A 23358-nucleotide genomic window follows, 5' to 3' on the forward strand; every position below is an offset into this window, starting at 1 on the left:
TGTCATCCCGCAGACACTGAGAAGCGCAGGCATGCTTGCGCTCCTCAGTGTCTCTCTGTGACGTCATCCAGATGAGCCGAGTTCATGTCCAATGAACTCAGCTCACCTCATGCACGTCACTGACAGCGTGGGAAAATTCTCCTGCACTCAGCGCTTCAGCGTGAGAATTCTCCCACGCTGTCAGTGACATACATGAGGTGAGGTCATGTCCAATGAACTCAGCTCACCTCATGCACGTCACTGACAGCGTGGGAAAATTCTCACGTTGAAGTGCTGAGTGCAGGAGAATATTCCCACGCTGTCAGTGACGTACATGAGGTGAGCTGAGTTCATTATACATGACCTCGGCTCATCTGGATGCCGTCACAGCCAGACACTGAGGAGTGGAAGTATGCCTGCGCTTCTCAGTGTCTGCGGGATGACAGGATGGATGGCAGCGTTCTGCTGCGGTCCAGCCTGTCATCTCGATGTAGCAGAGCTGAAGCTGTCGTGGGAGCCATGGAAAGGTAAGGATGATGTTGCTTTATTATTTTACTTTTATTGCAGGAGATCGTTGGCTTCAGCTGGAATGGGCGTGATGGTAAGTATGGTTTAATTTAGAACAATAAAGAATTGTGTGTTTATTTCAATTAAAGGACTTTTTTCTGGGTGTTGTGTTTTTTTAAATACTTTACTAGAAATTCATGGTGGTCATGTCTAATATTGGCGTGACCCCATGAATTTCGGGCTTAAGGCCAGCTGATAATGCCAAGCTGGCCTTAACCCCTTTATTACCCAGTGAGCCACCGCACCAGGGCCCTGGATGAGTTGGGTACAGCGCCAGAAGATGGCGCTTCTATGAACGCGCCATTTTCTGGGGCGGCTGCGGACTGCAATTTGCAGCGGGGGTGGCCCAGAAAGCTTGGGTCTCCCTGCGCTGCGGATTCCAGCCCCCAGCTGCCTAGTTGTATCTGGCTGGGCACAAAAATAGGGCGAAGCCCCACGCATTTTTTTTTTAAATTATTTCATGAAATTCATGGAATAATTAAGAAAAAAAGGGCTTCCCTATATTGTTGTGTCCAACCAGGTACAAATAGGCAGCTGGTGGTTGGGGGCAGCCCATTCCTGCCTGCTGTACCTGGCTGGACACAAATATAGTGCGAAGCCCCACGTCAATTTTTTTTAAATTATTTCATGAAATAATTTTTTTAAAAAAGGGCTTCCCTATATTGTTGTGTCCGGCCAGGTACAAATAGGCAGCTGGTTGTTGGGGGCAGCCTGTTCCCGCCTGCTGTACCTGGCTGGACACAAATATAGGGCGAAGCCCCACGTCAATTTTTTTTAAAATAAATCCTTTATTTTAACACTAAATGACATTTGAGGAGTTAATAAAGATGCAGTCCCTAAATTATTATTTATTTTTTAATTAATTTTTCCCAAAACTTTTGACGTGGGCTTCGCCATATTTTTGTATGCCAGCCAGGTACAGCATCCAGCTTCTATGACCGCGCCATTTTCCGGGGTGGCTGCGGACTGCAATTTTCAGCGGGGGGGGGGGCAGAAAGCTTGGGCCTCCCTGCGCTGCAGATTCCATCCCCCAGCTGCCTAGTTGTACCTGGCTGGACACAAAAATAGGGAGAAGCTTCACGTATTTTTTTTTTTTAACTATTTCATGAAATTCATGAAATAATTAAGAAAAAAAGGGCTTCCCTATATTGTTGTGTCCAACCAGGTACAAATAGGCAGCTGGTGGTTGGGGGCAGCCCGTTCCTGCCTGCTGTACCTGACTGGACACAAATATAGGGCGAAGCCCCACATAATTTTTTTTTAATTATTTCATGAATTTCCTGAAATAATTAAATAAAAATTGACGTGGGGCTTTGCACTATATTTGTGTCCAGCCAGGTACAGCAGGCAGGAACGGGCTGCCCCCAACCACCAGCTGCCTATTTGTACCTGGTTGGACACAACAATATAGGGAAGCCCTTTTTTTCTTAATTATTCCATGAATTTCATGAAATAATTAAAAAAAAAAAAACGTGGAGCTTCTCCCTATTTTTGTGTCCAGCCAGGTACAACTAGGCAGCTGGGGGATGGAATCTGCAGCGCAGGGAGGCCCAAGCTTTCTGCCCCCCGCTGAAAATTGCAGTCCGCAGCCGCCCCGGAAAATGGCGCGTTCATAGAAGCTGGATGCTGTACCTGGCTGGCATACAAAAATATGGCGAAGCCCACGTCAAAAGTTTTGGGAAAAATTAATTAAAAAATAAATAATAATTTAGGGACTGCATCTTTATTAACACCTCAAATGTCATTTAGTGTTAAAATAATGGATTTATTTAAAAAAAAAATGGCGTGGGATCCCCCATAATTTTAGTCTCTAGCGGAGGTTAAGCAGACGGCTGGGGCAGATGTTTGAAGTCTGGGAAGGGGGTAAAACCCACGGAGCTTCCCAGGCTACTAATATCAGCCCCCAGCTGAATACCTAGCCTTTACTAGCTATTAAAATGGGGGACCCCCCCCAAAAAAATGACGTGGTGTCCCCCCTATTTTAATAGCTAGCAAAGGCTAGGCAGACAGCTGGGGGCTGATATTAATAGCCCAGGAAGGGTGCCATGAATATTGGCCCCCTCCCAGGCTAGAAACACCAGTCGTCAGCCGCCCCAGAAATGGCGCATCCATAGGATGCGCCAACTCTGGCACTTAGCCTCGCTCTTCCATGCTGCCCTGGTGCGGTGGCAGGGGGTAATAGAGGTGGGGTTCATGTCAGCGCCAGCTGCCATGAAGCCCAGGTTAGTAATGATGGGCATCTATAAGACACCCCCATTACTAACCTACAAAGTGTTAAAAAGAAAAAACACACTACACCCAGAAAAAAATAATTTATTTGAAATAAAACACACAATTTTATTTAATTCTTAGTTTACTAAAAATAATAGTTACCTGTCCACGTTCCTGCGCTGATCTCCCATGCACAGCTGTCACATCTGGAGATGGTGACAGCTGTGCATGGCTGCTGTAAGCTCACGCTGCCGGGAACACGTCCGCTCCCGGCAGCGGGAGCCACTGACTGAGGTCACCGGAGTGCATTCAGGCAGCGCAGCTCCGGAGACCTCCTTTACGGCACTGCTGTACCGTGGGAATTTCTCACGGCACAGCAGGGCCGTAAAGGAGCTAACCGGAGCAGCGCTGCCTGAACTCCGGTGAACCCTTACGGCCCCGTCATTCTAGCGGCGGCAGCGGTTCAGAGCGGTCACATTCTATGTGGCTGCTCTGAACTGGAGTTCTTCGTGGGACACTCGTGGACTGCTACGGAGGGGTAAGGATAAGGTTGTGGTTTATTATTTTATATTTTATTACAGGAGATCGATGGCTTTGGGGAATTAGGTGTCTTGGTGAGTATAGGTGTAGTTTTTTATTTTTTACTTTATTTTAGGTGGCGATCGGCAGGGACAGGTAATGTATGAACTAATTTATTGTAGGTAACCACTGGCCACCAATGACATGTATTTAACATTTATTGGGGACACAGTAGGGCAATTTAAATAGCAGGATCAGTCTGATGGGAACTACTGCTCCCATCGAGCTGATCCTGCTGGCAGGAGTGGACGGGGGACAGACATAGGCCGATGGGAGTAGTAGTGTCACATCGGCCTATGTCTGCCTGCACGCACACACCCGCACACACCCGCACACATCGCACAGACACCGCGCACACCCGCACAAACATCGCGCACACACCCCGCACACACACCCCGCACACACACTAATCATGACGGTCTGATCGTCTGGGAGGTGAGGCTGACCTGTGCGGCCGTGGGAAAGTTCATGTGAGTTCATGCAGTCAAGCATGAACTCACATGAACCCTCTGAGGGCACCGCGGCTAATTCAAATGAACAGCTGATCGGCATCACCTGATACCTCAGCTGTTCATTTGAAATAACCGGCGGGAAAGCGCAGCACAGAACGGGAAAGCCGGCGGTGAAGTCTTTTCACTGCCGGCTTCCCCGCCCGGGTCCTTCGCTCCCCGCTCCTTGGTGCTGCGCTCCCCGCCCGGTCCTAACTTACGATCGGGATGGGAGGTGGCGAGGGGAGCGGAGGATCGGGGTGGGAGGCTGCGGGGAAGCAGTATGGGGCTGTGTGATTGTTTAAAAGCCGGCGGCTTTATACCGCCCGCCGGCTTTTAAACAATCAGGAGAATTCTCCCCCGCTGGGATGGCATTCTGATGACAGGCTGGATCGCGCTGCCATCCAACTTGTCATCCTTCACAGACACTGCAGAGCGCAGGCATTATGGGAACTTCCGATTCCGGTATCCGATATTGTAAAAGTATCGGAATTAAGTATCGGAATTCCGATACCGCGAATATCGGCCGATACCCGATATTACAGTATCGGAATGCTCAACACTAGTCTCTAGATAGGCTAGCAGGCAGGTAGCAGGTGAGCGCTGCCAGGTGAGCGGGCAAGAGTCTCTGGACAGGCAGGTGGTCACGGCAAGTGACGGCAGAGCCTCCAGGTAGGCTAGCAGGCAGGTAGCAGGTGAGCGCTCCCTGGTGAGCGGGCGAGAGTCTCCGGACAGGCAGGTGGTCACGGCAAGTGACGGCAGAGCCTCCAGGTAGGCTATCAGGCAGGTAGCAAGTGAGCGCTCCCAGGCGAGCGGGCAAGAGTCTCTGGACAGGCAGGTGGTCACAGCAAGTGACGGCAGAGCCTCCAGGAAGGCTAGCAGGCAGGTAGCAGGTGAGAGCTCCCAGGTGAGCGGGCGAGAGTCTCTGGACAGGCAGGTGGTCACGGCAAGAGACGGCAGAGCCTCCAGGTAGGCTAGCAGGCAGATAGCCGGTGAGCGCTCCCAGGTGAGCGGGCGGGCAGATCCATAGACAGACTGACAGGTGTTGGAAGGCAGACTGTCGGACCGCAGGAATGCAAGCAGATAGACAGGAATCAGGTAGGTATCAAGCAGAGATCTGGCAGGTAACTGGCAGGTATCTGGTAACGGGACCTGAGGGCTGAAGCAGAGTTGAAAGGCTTTGCAACAACATTGCTCGGGCACCTCCATTTTGGAGGAGGTGCCTTATATATGGTGAGATCCTCCGGCCATTGGCCGGGGACTCCTTAGGACGACGTGCGCGGCCCCTTTAAGAGAGGGGGAGCGCGCACCCTAAGCACAGTGGCCGGGAAGCAGTGCGCGCTGCCAGCAGAGCGTTAGGAAGACGCCGGGCACGGAGCGGAGAGGTGAGGGGAACGGCGTCCCTGCCTAGCAGGAGGCAGGGACGCCGACGCTTCAGCAGCTATAAGCTTTTTAATTTAAATTGTCTCTCTAATTTGAATGAATACACTTTAAATCCTTTTACAAGGATCTATTGAAGGGCAAGTCTCATGCCAGCAGCCGCGTAATTCCAGCTCCAGTAGCGTTCACTAAAGCTGCTGCAGTTAAAAAACTTTTATAAGGATCGAGCTCGGCTGTCCACCGCAAGGCGTCCTACCGCCAGTCCCGGCCCCTATGCCTTGGGGTGCCTCCTGATGCTATTCACTGAGTATCCCGTGGTCCCGAAGCATTTCCTTTGAAAAAATTAAGTGTCCAAACTACAGGTGGTGTAGCTTGCTTAACAGCCGGGATAATCCGCTGACTAGCAGACACTGCTACTAGGCACAAAGTATTTCCTGAGCTAGATGCAGTTAAAAATTTGTAATTAGATACTCTCGTTGGATGCTGAGAAAGCATTCCATAGAGTCTCCTGGCACGCCATATATTATTCTCTTAAAAAGCTTGGGGTAGGGGTCTAGGAGACCCTTTTATAGCCAAAATCACGGCCTGTATCGCAATGGGTCACCTAGGCTGAAGATAAATGGAACTGTAGCACCCCGAGGGCTCGGTTGCTGCAGAGGTATTGCACCTCACCCAGAGGTGTGATATCTCACTCTCAGGTAAGGATGGAGTGTGGATCAGGACCCCGACACCTGCATGCATTACACCACATTGCCATGGGGCAGGGCGACCAATATGCCCCTGAGATGGGCACGACAGTCCCTGTCCCTGGCTGGAGTGGGGGGAGGGAACACTGAGGAAGGGGAACCCTGTAGTGCAGGAGCAGGGAGGAAGCAGTTCCTGGGTGCATTGAGAAGGGAGTATAAAAGGTGGGCACCATCTTAGTTCAGTGCAGAGAAGTCTGAGCAGAAGTGACAGGGAGCAGGGGCTCTGCATGAGCTCTGCTCCAGAGGCGGGCCTAGTAACAGAGGCCCAGGCCTGGAAGAGGGAGAAGGAAGGAAGAGGAGCGGAGAAGGCTCCAGGAATGAGGAACGAAGGGATCCCAGGGGTGTGGACGGGCGAGTCGCCACCGCACGCCCGATTCCACCTGCGTGGAGGGGTCAGGCCAAAGGGGGAGACCGGTCCCCGAAACTAGTGGAGGCAGGAAACGAATCTCAGCTAGAAACCGGAGGCTGTGACATATTATGTGGCGCAGTCCCTCGCTACACCCGCTAGGAGGGCAGCACATAGGGTCAGGGAAACTGGCGCCAAGTTTACCAAGAGGAGGCCCGAGGCAGCCGGACAGAAGGGTTGGTAAGAAAGGCCAGACAAAGGACACACAAAGGGGGTCCTGTGAAGCGCTCCAAAGTTATATGGGATTTGTCTGAGCCCCTCACCTGGTGAGCACAGTACGAAATGGGCAGCCTTCACCTGCAGAAGTGGTCTGGATAATAAGAACTGTGAGCAAAGGCCCTGGACTGCATCACTGACTCCGTGTCGTTACTGCTGCTGCCCTGCACCATCACCACCATCCTCTGCATACACTGCCCTGAGGCTATACTCCTCTGCACCCACAACACCAGCCTCAGCGGTCTGCCCTGCAGCGGCGGTTCACTCTGACCGCAATCCACGGGTGGCGTAGTCGGACATTTAAATATCAAAACCACATAAATAGTTCCGCCACTGGTTTGACTGCCCTGAGCCACGGAACCGGGTCGCCGCCACGGAGACTACAACCACCAGCATCCACCAAAAAGGGTCCGGCTCTGGATGTCCCAAGGCCCAGGGGGCGCGTCAGAACATTTTCATCACCTTTCATAATCACCAATGGGACAAGGCAGGGATGTCCTCTGTCCCCTCTCTTATACATCCTAGTGACGGAGCACCTGCTCTCATCAATTCGCCATAACCCCAATATTAGGTGGATTGAGGTGGGAGGCACCGAGTACAAGTGCTCTGCATTTGCTGATGATGTCAATCACATATATCCATCAGCAGGCTGTTATGGCTGAAATAGATCACTTTGTTACATGGTGAAATTTTAAAATCAATACAGCGAAGTCTGAGGCCCTCGATGTCTCCCTCCCCAAATCCATACAGGATTCCATCCAGTCCAACTTTCCCTTTGCCTGGCCCTCACAGGGTATCAAATTCTTAGGAATTCCTATTCATAGAGACCTCTCCCATCTATGTTATCTTAATTTTGGGCCCTTTATTGAACAACTCCATACAGACCACGGTTGGCAAGTTAGAACTGTAAGATTCACTACGTGAACCACTGGTGTTTTGTGGAAAAGCACATGTACACTGTGTTCCAAATTATTATGCAAAAAGTGTTTAGGAGTGATAAGGGAAGAATTTGTTTGTTTGTCAGTTAAACTCATTGATGGTGATGTGTGTCAGGGCTCTTTATATCACTGTAAGCAATTGCAGACACATGTGCTAATTAGTTTGGCAGGTGTGTCCAATGAACGGCAAGACTACTTAAGAAGGCTGTCCCACATTATTAAGCAGCCTACATTTTCTGCCAAAATGGGAAAGAAAAAGGATGTGTCGGCTGCTGAGAAGCAACAAATTGTGGAGTGTTTAGGTCAAGGCATGACTACAATCAACATTGTGCGATGATCAGGATGAAGTGTCTTGGCAATCAAGAAGTATGTAGCTGATTCACAGTACACACGTGTGCGTGCTGATAAGGGCAAATTGAGGACTCTTTCCTACAGGCAATTACGTCAGGTTAAAAGAGCAGCGGCAAAAAAGCCTTGTCATAGCAGCAGACAAGTTTTTGAAGCTGCTGGTGCCTCCAACGTCCCCCCGAACAACAAGATGCAGGGTCCTTCAGAGGTTTGCAGCTGTGCGTACGCCATCCTGTCGACCTCCTCTATCCACTGCACACAAGCAGAAACGGCTCTGACGCGCCCCCTGGGCCAGTGTTGTTTGGGGGATACCCGGAGCCGGATCAGATGGGGGTTGTAGTCTCCGAGTGGCGGTGACCCGGTCCGTGCCCAGGGTGTCAAGCTCGGTGTGTGGCAGTCCTTATAGATGTTACTGGATGTTCTTTAGTGTCGACTACGCCACCCGTTAATTTGCGGTCACTACGGCCGCCGCTGCAGCAGGGTCCGCTGAGGCTGGTGGTGTGTGTGCAGCTTCGGGTAGTATAACCCCCAACGGGAGGGGTATAGCCTCAGGGGGTCAGCCGTGGAGGATGGTGGTTGTGAAGGTGCAGCAAAGAGACTCAGAGGCATAAAATGCAGTTCCAGGGTTTTACTTACTGGTGTTGCTCGGGTCACTGTGTACAGCAGTGACCACCCGAGCCGTGCTGCGTCCACCAGGTCCTGGACTCGGTCAACTCCCAGGCAACTCCGGAGTGTGGTCCTGAGCTCCTTTCTGACTCTCCCTTCTTCTGGCCGTTCCCACCAGGGATCCACTTTTGGCCGGCTCCCTCGGGTCTCTTGGTGGTCAAGCCTCCTCTGGGCTCCCTGACCCTATTCTTGGTATGCCTTTCTAGTGGATTTAGTGAGGGTCGTGGCAGATCCTGCCCACGACCTCCGGTTCCTGGCTAAGGTGTGCTGTGGCCTCCACCAGCTTGGGATCCGGTACCCTGTTGCCGACCCTTCACCCTATTAGCTCTCATATGGGCTCTTGGGGTCCCCTCTTCCTGCGCCTCTGGGTCCCTCTTCCTTCTCCTCTGCTTCACTGCAGGATCTCTGACAGACTGTGCTGACTGACTGACTGACTGACCCTGATCTAAGATGGTGCCCACCTTATATACTCCCTCTATGTGTGAGCTCAGGTGACCAGCACCCAATGAGCTCCTAGCTTTACCCAGGCTGCTCCCCCTATCTGCCCCTACACTACTGGGATGCTCCACCCCCCTCCCACTCCAGCCAGGGACAGACACTATCGTACCTGCACATAAACTGGTGGGAGTACCGTTGGTCTGTCCCTCGGAAATGGGATGTGTGTAGTGCATGCAGCCTACTAGCTCAGTTCCACACTCCATCCTTACCCGGGAGTGGAATACCACACCTCTGGGTTGAGGTGCAATACCCCTGTAGCAGCCGAATCCTCAGGGTGCTACATTCCCCCCTGGTAAATCACAGCACGTCCTCTGGCTGTAAAAGAATAAACATCCAAAAACATACAAAATTTTTTTTTTTTCAAAACATAAACATATAAAACATTATAAACATTCTCATCAGCGATAAACTCTTCATATAAAACATTCTTGTTCCTCCGGCCACGGTGCAACTTGTGACCGGGTAAAGTGCGACAGTCTCTCTTGGAAGAAAACAGTTTCCTATAAAACCGGTAGGGGGTGCTTTAGGAAGCGCAACTATATACAAAGGGGATATGGCCGCTCTCAGTCCTCGACCAGTGGGATTAAGGAATGGCTGTTCACAGTCCTCAGCCTGTTAAGGGATGGGGACACACGGGTACAGTTCACTCTTTTGTCCCAACGGGGAACATATTTTAAGCAGCAACAGTTTTTGGTACCCCGACGGGCAACTATATACAGTCTCTTCTCTACCGTACTCAACGACGGCGTCCTCCTGCTCTTTCTTTGGATTCAGTTTCTGTTTCAGACCCGTCCGGGTCCTCTTGCTCCTCCTCACACCGCAGCTCCTCCTCCGTCAGGCGATGTACATGGAGGGCGTAGGGTCCTTTGGCACACTTGTGCCGGGTGAAGGTGACCTCGTCCCCTACATAAAGGTCACGACCTCTGTGTCCCTCCGGCAGATGGGACTCCACGTCTCTTCTGGTCACAAAGACGTCGCCGGGGGTGTGGTGATCCCTGATGAAACCCCAACCGTGCTGCAGTTGGAATTTAATCACAGTCCCGATGGCACGGGGACCATGAGCTGCACGGGGGTTCCTCCGGGTCCGGCTCTTCTGTTCAGCGCTCTGTATTTGCAGCCGCTGCTCGCGGACCCGCCTCTCTCTCCTTTCCCTGTCAAAGATTTCCAACTGCTGGCGGCAGCACTCCGCACGCTCAGCTGCGGCTGCCCTAGTTTCCTGAGTGAACCCCATGAGGTCTCCTCCGGTGGGGTCCCACTCGAACTGCGCTTCTTCCAGCGGGAGCGGGGTCATCTTGACAGGCGCCGGAGGCGGTATCAGGGGCTCATCCAGAGGCCGTTCCCTCCGGAGTCGGGGATTGACGAACTCCGGTGGCCACACAAAGGGCTGCCCATCCGGGCACGTATGCTGGGCGAACAGGTCTTCACCCAGGTGCGGCGCTCTAGAGGTTGAGGGCGCGGTGGTGGTAGCGGCGCCCAGGTTTACCAGGCCTTGCGACCAGGCTTGGGGCACCCTGAAGGTGAAGGGCACCGTGAAGACGGCGGCGCCCGGGTGTTCCTGGCCTTGCGACCAGGCCGGTGGCTCGGCAGAGGTGGAGGGCGCTGTTGGTACTGCGGCGCCCGGGGGCACTCGGCCTTGCGACCAGGCCGGTGGCTTCTCCTGCTTGGCCGCGCTCTGGATTGAGGCACGTGACATAGCAGGGGGCGTGGCCGCGGCCCCGGCCGCTTGAGGCCTAGCTTGGAGCGATGACGCAGCGGCTACGGGAACGGTGAGTGGGGCTTCGGGCTCTGCGACGGGGAGCTGGGGCAGGTTTACGGCTTCTGGGCACGGGATGCTGTCGTCCCCATTACCTGCCTTCATCTCTTCGGCTCCCTCCGCGGCGCCGTCTCCGGCCGTCGTCCCTCCTTCGCCGTCCTCAGAGGTGGACTTGCTCCCCGCTGCGGGTGGCATGCTTCGCTGGCGGGCTCCGGCTTGCTGGGCCATCTCTCGAGTCCACTCCGCCAGTGTTTCCTGCTGCACCCGGGCCATCCTCCGTGCTAGGCCCTCCAGCGCAGGCTGTGCACGCTCCCGATCTCCGGGGAGCTGCGCCAGGATCTCCAGCAGGCCTTCTGGAGTGGCGACCTGCAACAGGCTCCTGACCACTGGGTCGGTGCTGCCTGCCTCTCCCTCCATCTCCGGGTGTGTTCTCTCTGGACTCTCCTCCAGACTCCTCTCCAGACTTCTTGTCTCCGGGTGCGCTCTCTCCAGACTGCTCCAGGCGACACCCATCTTTGCTCTCTTGTTCTGTCTCCGCCCACATTGAGGGTGGTCCCGGGGCAACTTCAGTTCCAGGGGCAGTTCTCTCACGCTGATGGACACTTCCAGCATCACAGTCTCTGTTGGTGGGCGTGGTTTCCGCTTTTGGCGCCATTCTTCGACCTGGCCCACGATGGGAGGTGGCCTCTTGCCACCCTCTGGCACGCCCATAATGGCGTCCGCTCTTCCAAGGCGGGAAATCTTTGGAAATGGCGGGAATCGTCTCCCAGTGGCGGGAAACTCCATGGATGGCGGGAAAAAGCTGCAAATGGCGGACAACCGGCGGGAAACGACCTGCGATGGGGCCCGATGGCGGGGACCCTCCGGAACCGGCGGGAGACTTCTTTTTAAGGTAACGGTGAACTTCTCTTCAGGCACGCAGTACCCGGTTGTTGCGGGCACGATATCCTGCCGACTACGCCAAAGTTGACGCGCCCCCTGGGCCAGTGTTGTTTGGGGGATACCCGGAGCCGGATCAGATGGGGGTTGTAGTCTCCGAGTGGCGGTGACCCGGTCCGTGCCCAGGGTGTCAAGCTCGGTGTGTGGCAGTCCTTATAGATGTTACTGGATGTTCTTTAGTGTCGACTACGCCACCCGTTGATTTGCGGTCACTACGGCCGCCGCTGCAGCAGGGTCCGCTGAGGCTGGTGGTGTGTGTGCAGCTTCGGGTAGTATAACCCCCAACGGGAGGGGTATAGCCTCAGGGGGTCAGCCGTGGAGGATGGTGGTTGTGAAGGTGCAGCAAAGAGACTCAGAGGCATAAAATGCAGTTCCAGGGTTTTACTTACTGGTGTTGCTCGGGTCACTGTGTACAGCAGTGACCACCCGAGCCGTGCTGCGTCCACCAGGTCCTGGACTCGGTCAACTCCCAGGCAACTCCGGAGTGTGGTCCTGAGCTCCTTTCTGACTCTCCCTTCTTCTGGCCGTTCCCACCAGGGATCCACTTTTGGCCGGCTCCCTCGGGTCTCTTGGTGGTCAAGCCTCCTCTGGGCTCCCTGACCCTATTCTTGGTATGCCTTTCTAGTGGATTTAGTGAGGGTCGTGGCAGATCCTGCCCACGACCTCCGGTTCCTGGCTAAGGTGTGCTGTGGCCTCCACCAGCTTGGGATCCGGTACCCTGTTGCCGACCCTTCACCCTATTAGCTCTCATATGGGCTCTTGGGGTCCCCTCTTCCTGCGCCTCTGGGTCCCTCTTCCTTCTCCTCTGCTTCACTGCAGGATCTCTGACAGACTGTGCTGACTGACTGACTGACTGACCCTGATCTAAGATGGTGCCCACCTTATATACTCCCTCTATGTGTGAGCTCAGGTGACCAGCACCCAATGAGCTCCTAGCTTTACCCAGGCTGCTCCCCCTATCTGCCCCTACACTACTGGGATGTTCCACCCCCCTCCCACTCCAGCCAGGGACAGACACTATCGTACCTGCACATAAACTGGTGGGAGTACCGTTGGTCTGTCCCTCGGAAATGGGATGTGTGTAGTGCATGCAGCCTACTAGCTCAGTTCCACACTCCATCCTTACCCAGGAGTGGAATACCACACCTCTGGGTTGAGGTGCAATACCCCTGTAGCAGCCGAATCCTCAGGGTGCTACAGCTCCAGTGGGCCAAACATTACATGAAGACTGATTTCAAAACTGTTTTGTTCACGGATGAGTGCCGTGCAGCGCTCGATGGTCCAGATGGATGGAGTGGAGGATGGCTGGTTGATGGACACCCCACGCAAACACGGCTACAGCGCCAACAAGGAGGAGGTGGAGTAATGTTTTGGGCTGGAATCATGGGGAGAGAGATTGTCGGCCCCTTTAGGATCCCTGAAGGCGCTAAAGATGAACTCCATAATGTATGTGGATTTTCTCAAACAGTACTTCCTGCCATGGTTCAAGAAGAAGAACCGTGTATTTCACAGCAAGATCATTTTTTTGCATGATAATGCACCATCTCATGCTGCACATAAAACATCTGCATCTCTGGCTGATATGGGCATAAAAGGGGACAAACTTATGGTGTGACCCCCATGCTCCCCTGACCTCTACCCCATTCAGAACCTTTGGAGCATCATTAAAAGGAGTGTCTATGATGGCGGGAGGCAGTTCACATCTAAGCAACAGCTCTGGGAGGGTATTCTGTCCTCATGCAAAACAATTGAAGCAGAAACCATCCAAAACCTGACAAATTCAATGGACGAGAGAGTTCAGAAGCTCCTTTCGAACAAGGGGTCCTATGTGAAAATGTAACATCACCTAGAATAAAGTTTTGAGTTGAAAACTGTTTGATTTCAGTTTCTAACAACCTGCTAATGCTTATAATTTCAAAAATGACCATTTTTTTCGTCTTTATTAAAATGAAAAGGTTGATCGAAAAGTTTGGGGGATCTAAGAGTGTGGCAACCCAGTAGTCATGATTACTTCGAATTCTGACAATATGAGGGTCATGCTGCAGGTAGTGCAGCAAGAAGGCACTTATGTGTCTTGCGCATCTCGGAGCCCCAAAATTATTTTCCGGGCTAGATGCAGCTAAAAATTATTATTAATTTTAAATCTGGTGAAGCTTTAGTATAGATGGCTTAATAGGATCAGTGCTGCACACTGCTACAAAGCCCAAATTATTTTCCAGTCAAGATACAGATAAACATGATTAGTAATTTTAAATCTGGTGGAGCTTATTATAGATGGCCTAATAGAATCAGTGCTGCACACTGCTACAAAGCCCAAATTATTTTCCAGCCAAGATACAGATAAACATGATTAGTAATTTGAAAGCTTAAAACAGTTGGTAAGGTGATTTTAACCAATCATCAAGCTTTTACTCTCCCCAGGATGACACAGGGGTAGAAAAGTCGTTTCGGATCCATGATTTGTTCATCTTTATGAACGTGAGTCTGTCTACATTATCAGTGGAGAGCCGCGTGCGCTTATCTGTCAGCACTAGTGTTGAGCCACCCCCGTAGTGTTCGGGTTCGGTTCGGTTCGTCGAACACCGGGATGTTCGAGGAACTGTTCGTCGAACTGTTCGTCGAACACCTTAGAACACCGTCGAACACCGTTAAAACCAATGGCAGGCAAACAAAAACACATAGAAACACATAGAAAACACCTGCAAAGGTGTCCAAAAGCTGACAAACTGCTCAGAAGACACTCTCTTTAAAAAAGCCGGCCGGCAAATTCAGCAGCGGCATACACCGGTACCCGACAATTTAGACAAGAAGGAATAGAGCATCACACATAGATTAGATAGATAGAAACATGTCAGTCACACATATAAGAAGCACAGTGACAGTGTTGGTTACTGCACTTGTCATTTAGTGTAAAGGATTTATTAAAAAAAATATTAGTGTTTTCATGCACCGTCTCTTTAAAAAAGCCGGCCGGCAATTCAGCATCTGTACCCGACAATTTAGAACAGAAAGAATAGAGCTTCACACATAGATTAGATAGATAGAAACATGTCAGTCACATATATAATAAGTACAGTGATAGTGTTGCTTACTGTACTTGTCATTTAGTGTAAAGGATTTATTTAAAAAAATAATAGTGTTTTCATGCACTGTCTCTTTAAAAAAGCCGGCCGGCAATTCAGCAGCGGTACCCGACAATTTAGAACAGAAAGATAGAGCATCACACATAGATTAGATAGATAGAAACATGTCAGTCACATATATATGAAGTACAGTGATAGTGTTGGTTACTGTACTTGTCATTTAGTATTAAAATAAAGGATTTATTATTAAAAAAATTGGCGTGGGGTTCCCCTTAATTTTAGGCTCTAGCGGAGGTTAAGCAGACGGCTGGGGCAGATGTTTGAAGCCTGGGAAGGGGGTAATACCCACGGAGCTTCCCAGGCTACTAATATCAGCCTCCAGCTGAATACATAGCCTTTACTAGCTATTAAATTGGGGGACCCCCCCAAAAAAATGACGTGGGGTCCCCCCTAATTTAATAGCTAGCAAAGGCTAGGCAGACAGCTGGGGGCTGATATTAATAGCCCAGGAAGGGAGCCATGAATATTGGCCCCCTCCCAGGCTAGAAACACCAGCCGTCAGCCGCCCCAGAAATGGCGCATTCATAGGATGCGCCAATTCTGGCACTTAGCCTCGCTCTTCCACGCTGCCCTGGTGCGGTGGCAGGGGGTAATAGGGTTGGGGTTGATGTCAGCTTATAATGCCAGCTGACATCAAGCCCAGGTTAGTAATGGAGAGGCGTCTATAAGACACCCCCATTACTAACCCCATAGTCAAAGTTAAAAAAAACACAAACACCCAGAATAAAGTCCTTTAATTGAAATAAAGACACAATCCTTTATTGTTCTAAATTAAACCATACTTACCATCACGCCCATTCCAGCTGAAGCCAACGATCTCCTGCAATAAAAGAAAAATAATAAAGCAACCTCATCCTTACCTTTCCATGGTTCCCACGACAGCTTCAGCTCTGCTACATCGAGATGACAGGCTGGACCGCAGCAGAACGCTGCCATCCAGCCTGTCATCCCGCAGACACTGAGAAGCGCAGGCTTGCTTGCGCTGCTCAGCGTCTCTCTGTGACGACATCCAGATGAGCCGAGTTCATGTCCAATGAACTCGGCTCACCTCATGCACGTCACTGACAGCGTGGGAAAATTCTCACGCTGAAGCGCTGATTGCAGGAGAATTTTCCCACGCTGTCAGTGACGTGCAGGAGGTGAGCTGAGTTCATTGGACATGAGCTCACCTCATGCACATCACTGACAGCGTGGGAGTATTCTCCTGCACTCAGCACTTCAGCGTGAGAATTTTCCCACGCTGTCAGTGACGTGCATGAGGTGAGCCGAGTTCATTGGACATGACCTCGGCTCATCTGGATGCCGTCACAGCGAGACAGTGAGGAGCGCAAGCAAGCCTGCTCTTCTCAGTGTCTGCGGGATGACAGACTGGATGGCAGCGTTCTGCTGCGGTCCAGCCAGTCATCTCGATGTAGCAGAGCTGAAGCTGTCGTGGGAACCATGGAAAGGTAAGGATGAGGTTGGTTTATTATTTTTCTTTTATTGCAGGAGATCGTTGGCTTCAGCTGGAATGGGTGTGATGGTAAGTATGGTTTAATTTAGAACAATAAAGAATTGTCTCTTTATTTCAATTAAAGGACTTTATTCTGGGTGTTGTGTTTTTTTTAAATACTTTACTAGAAATTCATGGCGGTCATGTCTAATACTGGCGTGACCCCATGAATTTTGGGCTTGGGGCCAGCTGATAATACCAAGCTGGCCCTAACCCCTTTATTACCCAGTGAGCCACCGCACCAGGGCCCTGGATGAGTTGGGTACAGCGCCAGAAGATGGCGCTTCTATGAACGCGCCATTTTCCGGGGTGGCTGCGGACTGCAATTTGTAGCGGGGGGGGGGCCCAGAAAGCTTGGGCCTCCCTGCGCTGCAGATTCCAGCCCCCAGCTGCCTAGTTGTACCTGGCTGGACACAAAAATAGGGCGAAGCCCCACGTACTTTTTTTTTAATTATTTCATGAAATTCATGAAATAATTAAGAAAAAAAGGCCTTCCCTATATTGTTGTGTCCGGCCAGGTACAAATAGGCAGCTGGTGGTTGGGGGCAGCCCGTTCCTGCCTGCTGTACCTGGCTGGACACAAATATAGTGCGAAGCCCCACTTCAATTTTTTTTAATTATTTCATGAAATTCATGAAATAATTAAGAAAAAAAGGGCTTCCCTATATTGTTGTGTCCGGCCAGGTGCAAATAGGCAGCTGGTGGATGGGGGCAGCCCGTTCCTGCCTGCTGTACCTGGCTGGACACAAATATAGTGCGAAGCCACACTTCAATTTTTTTAAATTATTTCAGGAAATTCATGAAATAATTTTAAAAAAATTGACGTGGGGCTTCGCACTATATTTGTGTCCAGCCAGGTACAGCAGGCAGGAACGGGCTGCCCCCATCCACCAGCTGCCTATTTGTACCTGGCCGGACACAACAATATAGGGAAGCCCTTTTTTCTTAATTATTTCATGAAATAATTTAAAAAAAATTGACGTGGGGCTTCGCACTATATTTGTGTCCAGTCAGGTACAGCAGGCAGGAACGGGCTGCCCCCAACCACCAGCTGCCTATTTGTACCTGGCCGGACACAACAATATAGGGAAGCCCTTTTTTTCTTAATTATTTCATGAAATAATTTAAAGAAAATTGACGTGGGGCTTCGCCCTGTTTTTGTGTCCAGCCAGGTACAACTAGGCAGCTGGGGGCTGGAATCCGCAGCGCAGGGAGGCCCAAGCTTTCTGGGCCACCCCCGCTGCAAATTGCAGTCCGCAGCCACCCCGGAAAATGGCGCGTTCATAGAAGCGCCATCTTCTGGCGCTGTACCCAACTCATCCAGGGCCCTGATGCGGTGGCTCACTGGGTAATAAAGGGGTTAGGGCCAGCTTGGCATTATCAGCTGGCCCTAAGCCCGAAATTCATGGGGTCACGCCAATATTAGACATGACCACCATGAATTTCTAGTAAAGTATTTAAAAAAAACACAAACACCCAGAAAAAAGTCCTTTAATTGAAATAAACACACAATTCTTTATTGTTCTAAATTAAACCATACTTACCATCACGCCCATTCCAGCTGAAGCCAACGATCTCCTGAAATAAAAGAAAAATAATAAAGCAACATCATCCTTACCTTTCCATGGTTCCCATGACAGCTTCAGCTCTGCTACATCGAGATGACAGGCTGGACCGCAGCACAACGCTGCCATCCTGCCTGTCATCCCGCAGACACTGAGAAGCGCAGGCTTGCTTGCGCTCCACAGTGTCTCTCTGTGAGGGCATCCAGATGAGCCGAGTTAATGTCCAATGAACTCGGCTCACCTCATGCACGTCACTGACAGCGTGGGAAAATTCTCCTGCACTCACCGCTTCAGCGTGGGAGAATTCTCACACTGAAGCGCTGAGTGCAGGAGAATTCTCCCACGCTGTCAGTGACGTGCAGGAGGTGAGCTGAGTTCATTGGACATGAGCTCACCTTATGCACGTCACTGACAGCGTGGGAAAATTCTCCTGCACTCAGCGCTTCAGCGGGAGAATTCTCACGCTGAAGCGCTGAGTGCAGGAGAATTCTCCCACGCTGTCAGTGACGTGCAGGAGGTGAGCTGAGTTCATTGGACATGAGCTCACCTTATGCACGTCACTGACAGCGTGGGAGAATTCTCCTGCACTCACCGCTTCAGCGTGAGAATTTTCCCACGCTGTCAGTGACGTGCATGAGGTGAGCCGAGTTCATTGGACATGAACTCGGCTCATCTGGATGTCGTCACAGAGAGACGCTGAGCAGCGCAAGTAAGCCTGCGCTTCTCAGTGTCTGCGGGATGAGAGGCTGGATGGCAGCGTTCTGCTGCGGTCCAGCCTGTCATCTCGATGTAGCAGAGCTGAAGCTGTCGTGGGAACCATGGAAAGGTAAGGATGAGGTTGCTTTATTATTTTTCTTTTATTGCAGGAGATCGTTGGCTTCAGCTGGAATGGGCGTGACGGTAAGTATGGTTTAATTTAGAACAATAAAGGATTGTGTCTTTATTTCAATTAAAGGACTTTATTCTGGGTGTTTGTGTTTTTTTTAACTTTGACTATGGGGTTAGTAATGGGGGTGTCTTATAGACGCCTCTCCATTACTAACCTGGGCTTGATGTCAGCTGGCATTATAAGCTGACATCAACCCCAACCCTATTACCCCCTGCCACCGCACCAGGGCAGCGTGGAAGAGCGAGGCTAAGTGCCAGAATTGGCGCATCCTATGGATGCGCCATTTCTGGGGCGGCTGACGGCTTGTGTTTCTAGCCTGGGAGGGGGCCAATATTCATGGCTCCCTTCCTGGGCTACTAATATCAGCCCCCAGCTGTCTGCCTAGCCTTTGCTAGCTATTAAATTAGGGGGGACCCCACGTCATTTTTTTGGGGGGGTCCTCCATTTTAATAGCTAGTAAAGGCTAGGTATTCAGCTGGGGGCTGATATTAGTAGCCTGGGAAGCTCCGTGGGTATTACCCCCTTCCCAGGCTTCAAACATCTGCCCCAGCTGTCTGCTTAACCTCCGCTAGAGCCTAAAATTAAGGGGAACCCCACGCCATTTTTTTTAATAATAAATCCTTTATTTTAATACTAAATGACAAGTACAGTAACCAACACTATCACTGTACTTCATATATATGTGACTGACATGTTTCTATCTATCTAATCTATGTGTGAAGCTCTATTCTGTCTGTTATAAATTGTCGGGTACCGCTGCTGAATTGCCGGCCGGCTTTTTTAAAGAGACGGTGCATGAAAACACTATTATTTTTTTTGATAAATCCTTTACACTAAATGACAAGTACAGTAAGCAGCACTGTCACAGTACTTCGTATATATGTGGCTGACATGTTTATATCTATCTAATCTATGTGTGATGCTCTATTCTTTCGGTTCTAAATTGTCGGGTACCGGTGTATGCCGCTGCTGAATTGCCGGCTTTTCATGTTTCACTGTTGACACTGTTCCCATCGATTTGGGCAATCACTGTAATGCCACAACCACCATGGCTGTGGCATTACAGTGAGTGGCAGACAATCCCTGCATGATTGGTGCTCTAAATAGCGCCAGACATGCAGGACACGCTTTTGGTGCACGAACAGTTATCGAACATAACCTCGAACAGCCGAATTTTTTGCAAATCGTTCGGGTTCGTCGAACAACTCGAACACCGCCCAAAACAGCTCGAATTTGAGATTGGCGAACAGTTCTAGTCGAACACCGCTCATCTCTAGTCAGCACACCACCAGCAGCGCTGAACACACGTTCAGACAGAGCGCTGACTGCGGGGCATGACAAGATCTCCAAGGCGTAAGTGGCTAGCTCCGGCCATTTATCCAGATTGGAAGCCCAAAAAGAGCAAGGGTCCAGTGACACAGTCATGGCTTCAATGTTTACTTGGAGATACTCCTGTACCATGGTCTCTAGGCGTTGACTATGTGTCAGACTTCTTGTCTCCTGTGGCCTTGCAAAGGATGGGCTAAAAAAGTGGTGAAATGATTCCGCAAAATTGATGTTACCAGCAGATACTGTGGTTCTGTTACGGTTTGAGTGCTGAACACTTGACGGTCCCACGGTTGGCAAGTTGGAACTGTGAGATTCACTACGTGCACCACTGGTGTTTTGTGGAAAAGCACATGTAAGATTCTGCAACAGTCTCTGCTGATACTCCTGCATGCGTGCATCCCTTTCTATGGCAGGAATTATTTCTGCAAATTTACTTTTGAAACGGGGATCTAACAGTGTGGCAACCCAGTAGTCAGGATTATTTCTAATTCTCACAATTCGAGGGTCATGTTGCAGGTAGTGCAGCAAGACGACACTCATGTGTCTTGCGCATCCCGGAGCACCAAGTCCCTGTTGTGTTGGTGGCGAGGTAACAAACATGCTTCCTTCCTCTGTGCTCTCCCCCCAACCTCGCACAACAGAAATGTGATCAAGGTCTCCCTCATCTGATGAGTCTTCCATCAGTTCGTCCTCCACTTCTTCCTGGGCTCCTGCACCTTCCTCACTAGTTTGGCTGCTACCATGCATCCTGGTAAAACCATCTCCCCCACCCTCACATAACTGCCGCCTTGGTGCTGCCGACCATCTGGACCTTGCAGATGTTAGCCCTTCCGCATACAACTCCTCCTCCTCTACTTCCTCCACCTCCTCTTGTGCCACCACCTGACTCCGAATTCTGTTTAACATGTGCTCCAGTATGTAACTCACCGGAATAGTCATGCTGATAATGGCATCGTCAGCACTAAACATCTTCGTTGCCATTTCAAAACTGTGCAGAAGGGTGCATAGGTCCCTGATCTGAGACCACTCCTCCAGCGTGACTTGCCCCACCTCTGGATCCCGTTGGCCCAGGCTATACGTCAGAACGTATTGCACCAGGGCTTGTCGGTGCTGCCACAGTCGCTGCAACATGTGCAGAGTTGAATTCCACCGGGTAGGCACATCGCATTTTAGCCGGTGAAGTGGCAGGCCCAACGACTACTGTAGAGATGTAAGTCGCTGAGCTGCGGGATGCGAATGGCGGAAGTGAGCACACAGCGACCGTGCCCTCTGCAGAAGGCCATCTAGTCCAGGATAGTGGGCTAAAAATTGCTGGACAACTAGGTTCAACACGTGAGCCATACTAGGCACGTGTGTGACATTGCCCCGGCGAAGGGCCGCACCCAGGTTTGCATCATTGTCGCACACGGCCTTCCCTGGTTTCAGGTCCAGTGGAGACAACCATTCATGAAATTGGTTCTCCAGAGCTGACCACAACTCCTCAGGTGTGTGACTCACATTTCCCAGACATTTCAAAGTAAAAACCGCCTGATGACGTTGAGCCCTACTGCCAACATAGTAACAAGGTGTGCAGGATCCCTTCTGCATAGTTAGAAAGCTTGTGGCATGACCACACAGGCTTTGGGAGCAGGTGGAGGACCGAGAGGAGGTTGAGGAGGCAGAAGCAGTGGAGGAACTTTGACATAAAGAGGATTGACGCACAACTCGTGGGGACGGCAAGACTTGGACAGCAGCCCCTTGTCCTGCTGTCACCATAGTTACCCAGTGCCCAGTCAGCGACATGTAACGCCCCTGTCCATGCGTACTTGTCCAAGTGTCTGTGGTGAAATGCACCCTGTCACACACAGAGTTTCTCAAAGAAGCGGTGATGCTGTGTGTGACATGCTGGTGGAGCGCAGGCACACCTTTCTTTGAGAAGTAGTGCTGACTAGGCATCTGGTACTGGGGCACTGCGACGGACATAAGGTCTCGAAAATCCTCTGTGTCCACCAGGCGGAAAGGCAGCATTTCTGTAGCCAAGAGCTTGCAGATGGTGAAATTCAACCTCTTAGCTTTCTCATGGCTAGGAGGAAATGGTCTTTTACTTGTCCACATCTGAGGGACTGAGGGCTGGCTGTTGTGCTTAGACGGGGTTGATAAGGGTGTCCCCGGCAAACTGCCGGTCTGTGAGGAAGATGCAGGCGGACATGTTAGGTTGCCTTGATTCAAAGGTGGTGCTATCGATGTCAGACAGCGCTCAACACCAGCTGGTGTTACCACCTCCAAAGAAAATGATGACCTGCCAATCACGCTGGCTGTTGCGTGTAAAGAGGTGGCAGGTCTGCGTCCCAAAACAGGTGTGACTGCTGTCCCCCAGTCACAGAGGATGAAGAGGCCACAGATGCACAAGATGGGGCATATGGTGGTTGGCCCGGCCGGCTAGGCCTCATTGTAGCACAGTGAGCTTCCCACTGCAACTTATGCTTCATGTCCATGTGCCGGTTCATGCATGAAATACTCAAACTATGTATTTTTTGGCCTCTACTTAGCTTTTGTTGACAAATGTTACAGATAACACGAGTTGGGTCATCTTTATCAATCTGAAAAAATGCCCAGGCTATGCAAGGCTTAGCACCCATGCGACCTGAAGAGCCACCACGACTTGTGGTCAGAGGCAGAGTTGTGTTTGAGGATGCAGTTGTTGACGTGCTTCCAGTACTACGTCTCTGTCCAGGAAGGCGCAACCTGACCTCATCGTCACTAGCATCCTCCTCCACCTCCTCTGCTGACCTCATCTCTTGGCTGACTGTGGGTTGACAGTAAGTGGGATCTCCAACCTCATCATCATCACCCTGTGTGTTATCACACCCGTCGTCCTCAGAGCCAACCTGTTCCTGCCCTGACAAAAAACTAAAGTTGTCGCTCCAATCAGGTATTTGAGTCTCATCATCGTCTTCCTCATTGTCTCCACCAACAGGAGTTACAGTTTGGGAATGAGGGTCTACATTATGGTCAGAACCTTCTGCGTCTGGTCCTGGATCCGACTCATAAAGATTCTGGGCATCAGTGCAGATCATTTCCTCATCTGGATTCACAGAAGCACTGGAGCCGACCTCTGATTCCCAGGCTATAGTATGAGTAAACAGCTCTGCAGACTCAACCATCTGTTCTACCTCATACTCAGACGGGCAGCTGGAGATTTGGGAGCTTTGAGGAAGCAAGTGCGATTGGGGTGACACCTCTGAGG

The sequence above is a fragment of the Phyllobates terribilis genome, unplaced genomic scaffold (genome assembly GCF_046119375.1).
Source record: "Phyllobates terribilis strain yellow unplaced genomic scaffold, ASM4611937v1 Scaffold_1__5_contigs__length_1240528914, whole genome shotgun sequence".
Lineage (NCBI taxonomy): Eukaryota > Metazoa > Chordata > Amphibia > Anura > Dendrobatidae > Phyllobates > Phyllobates terribilis.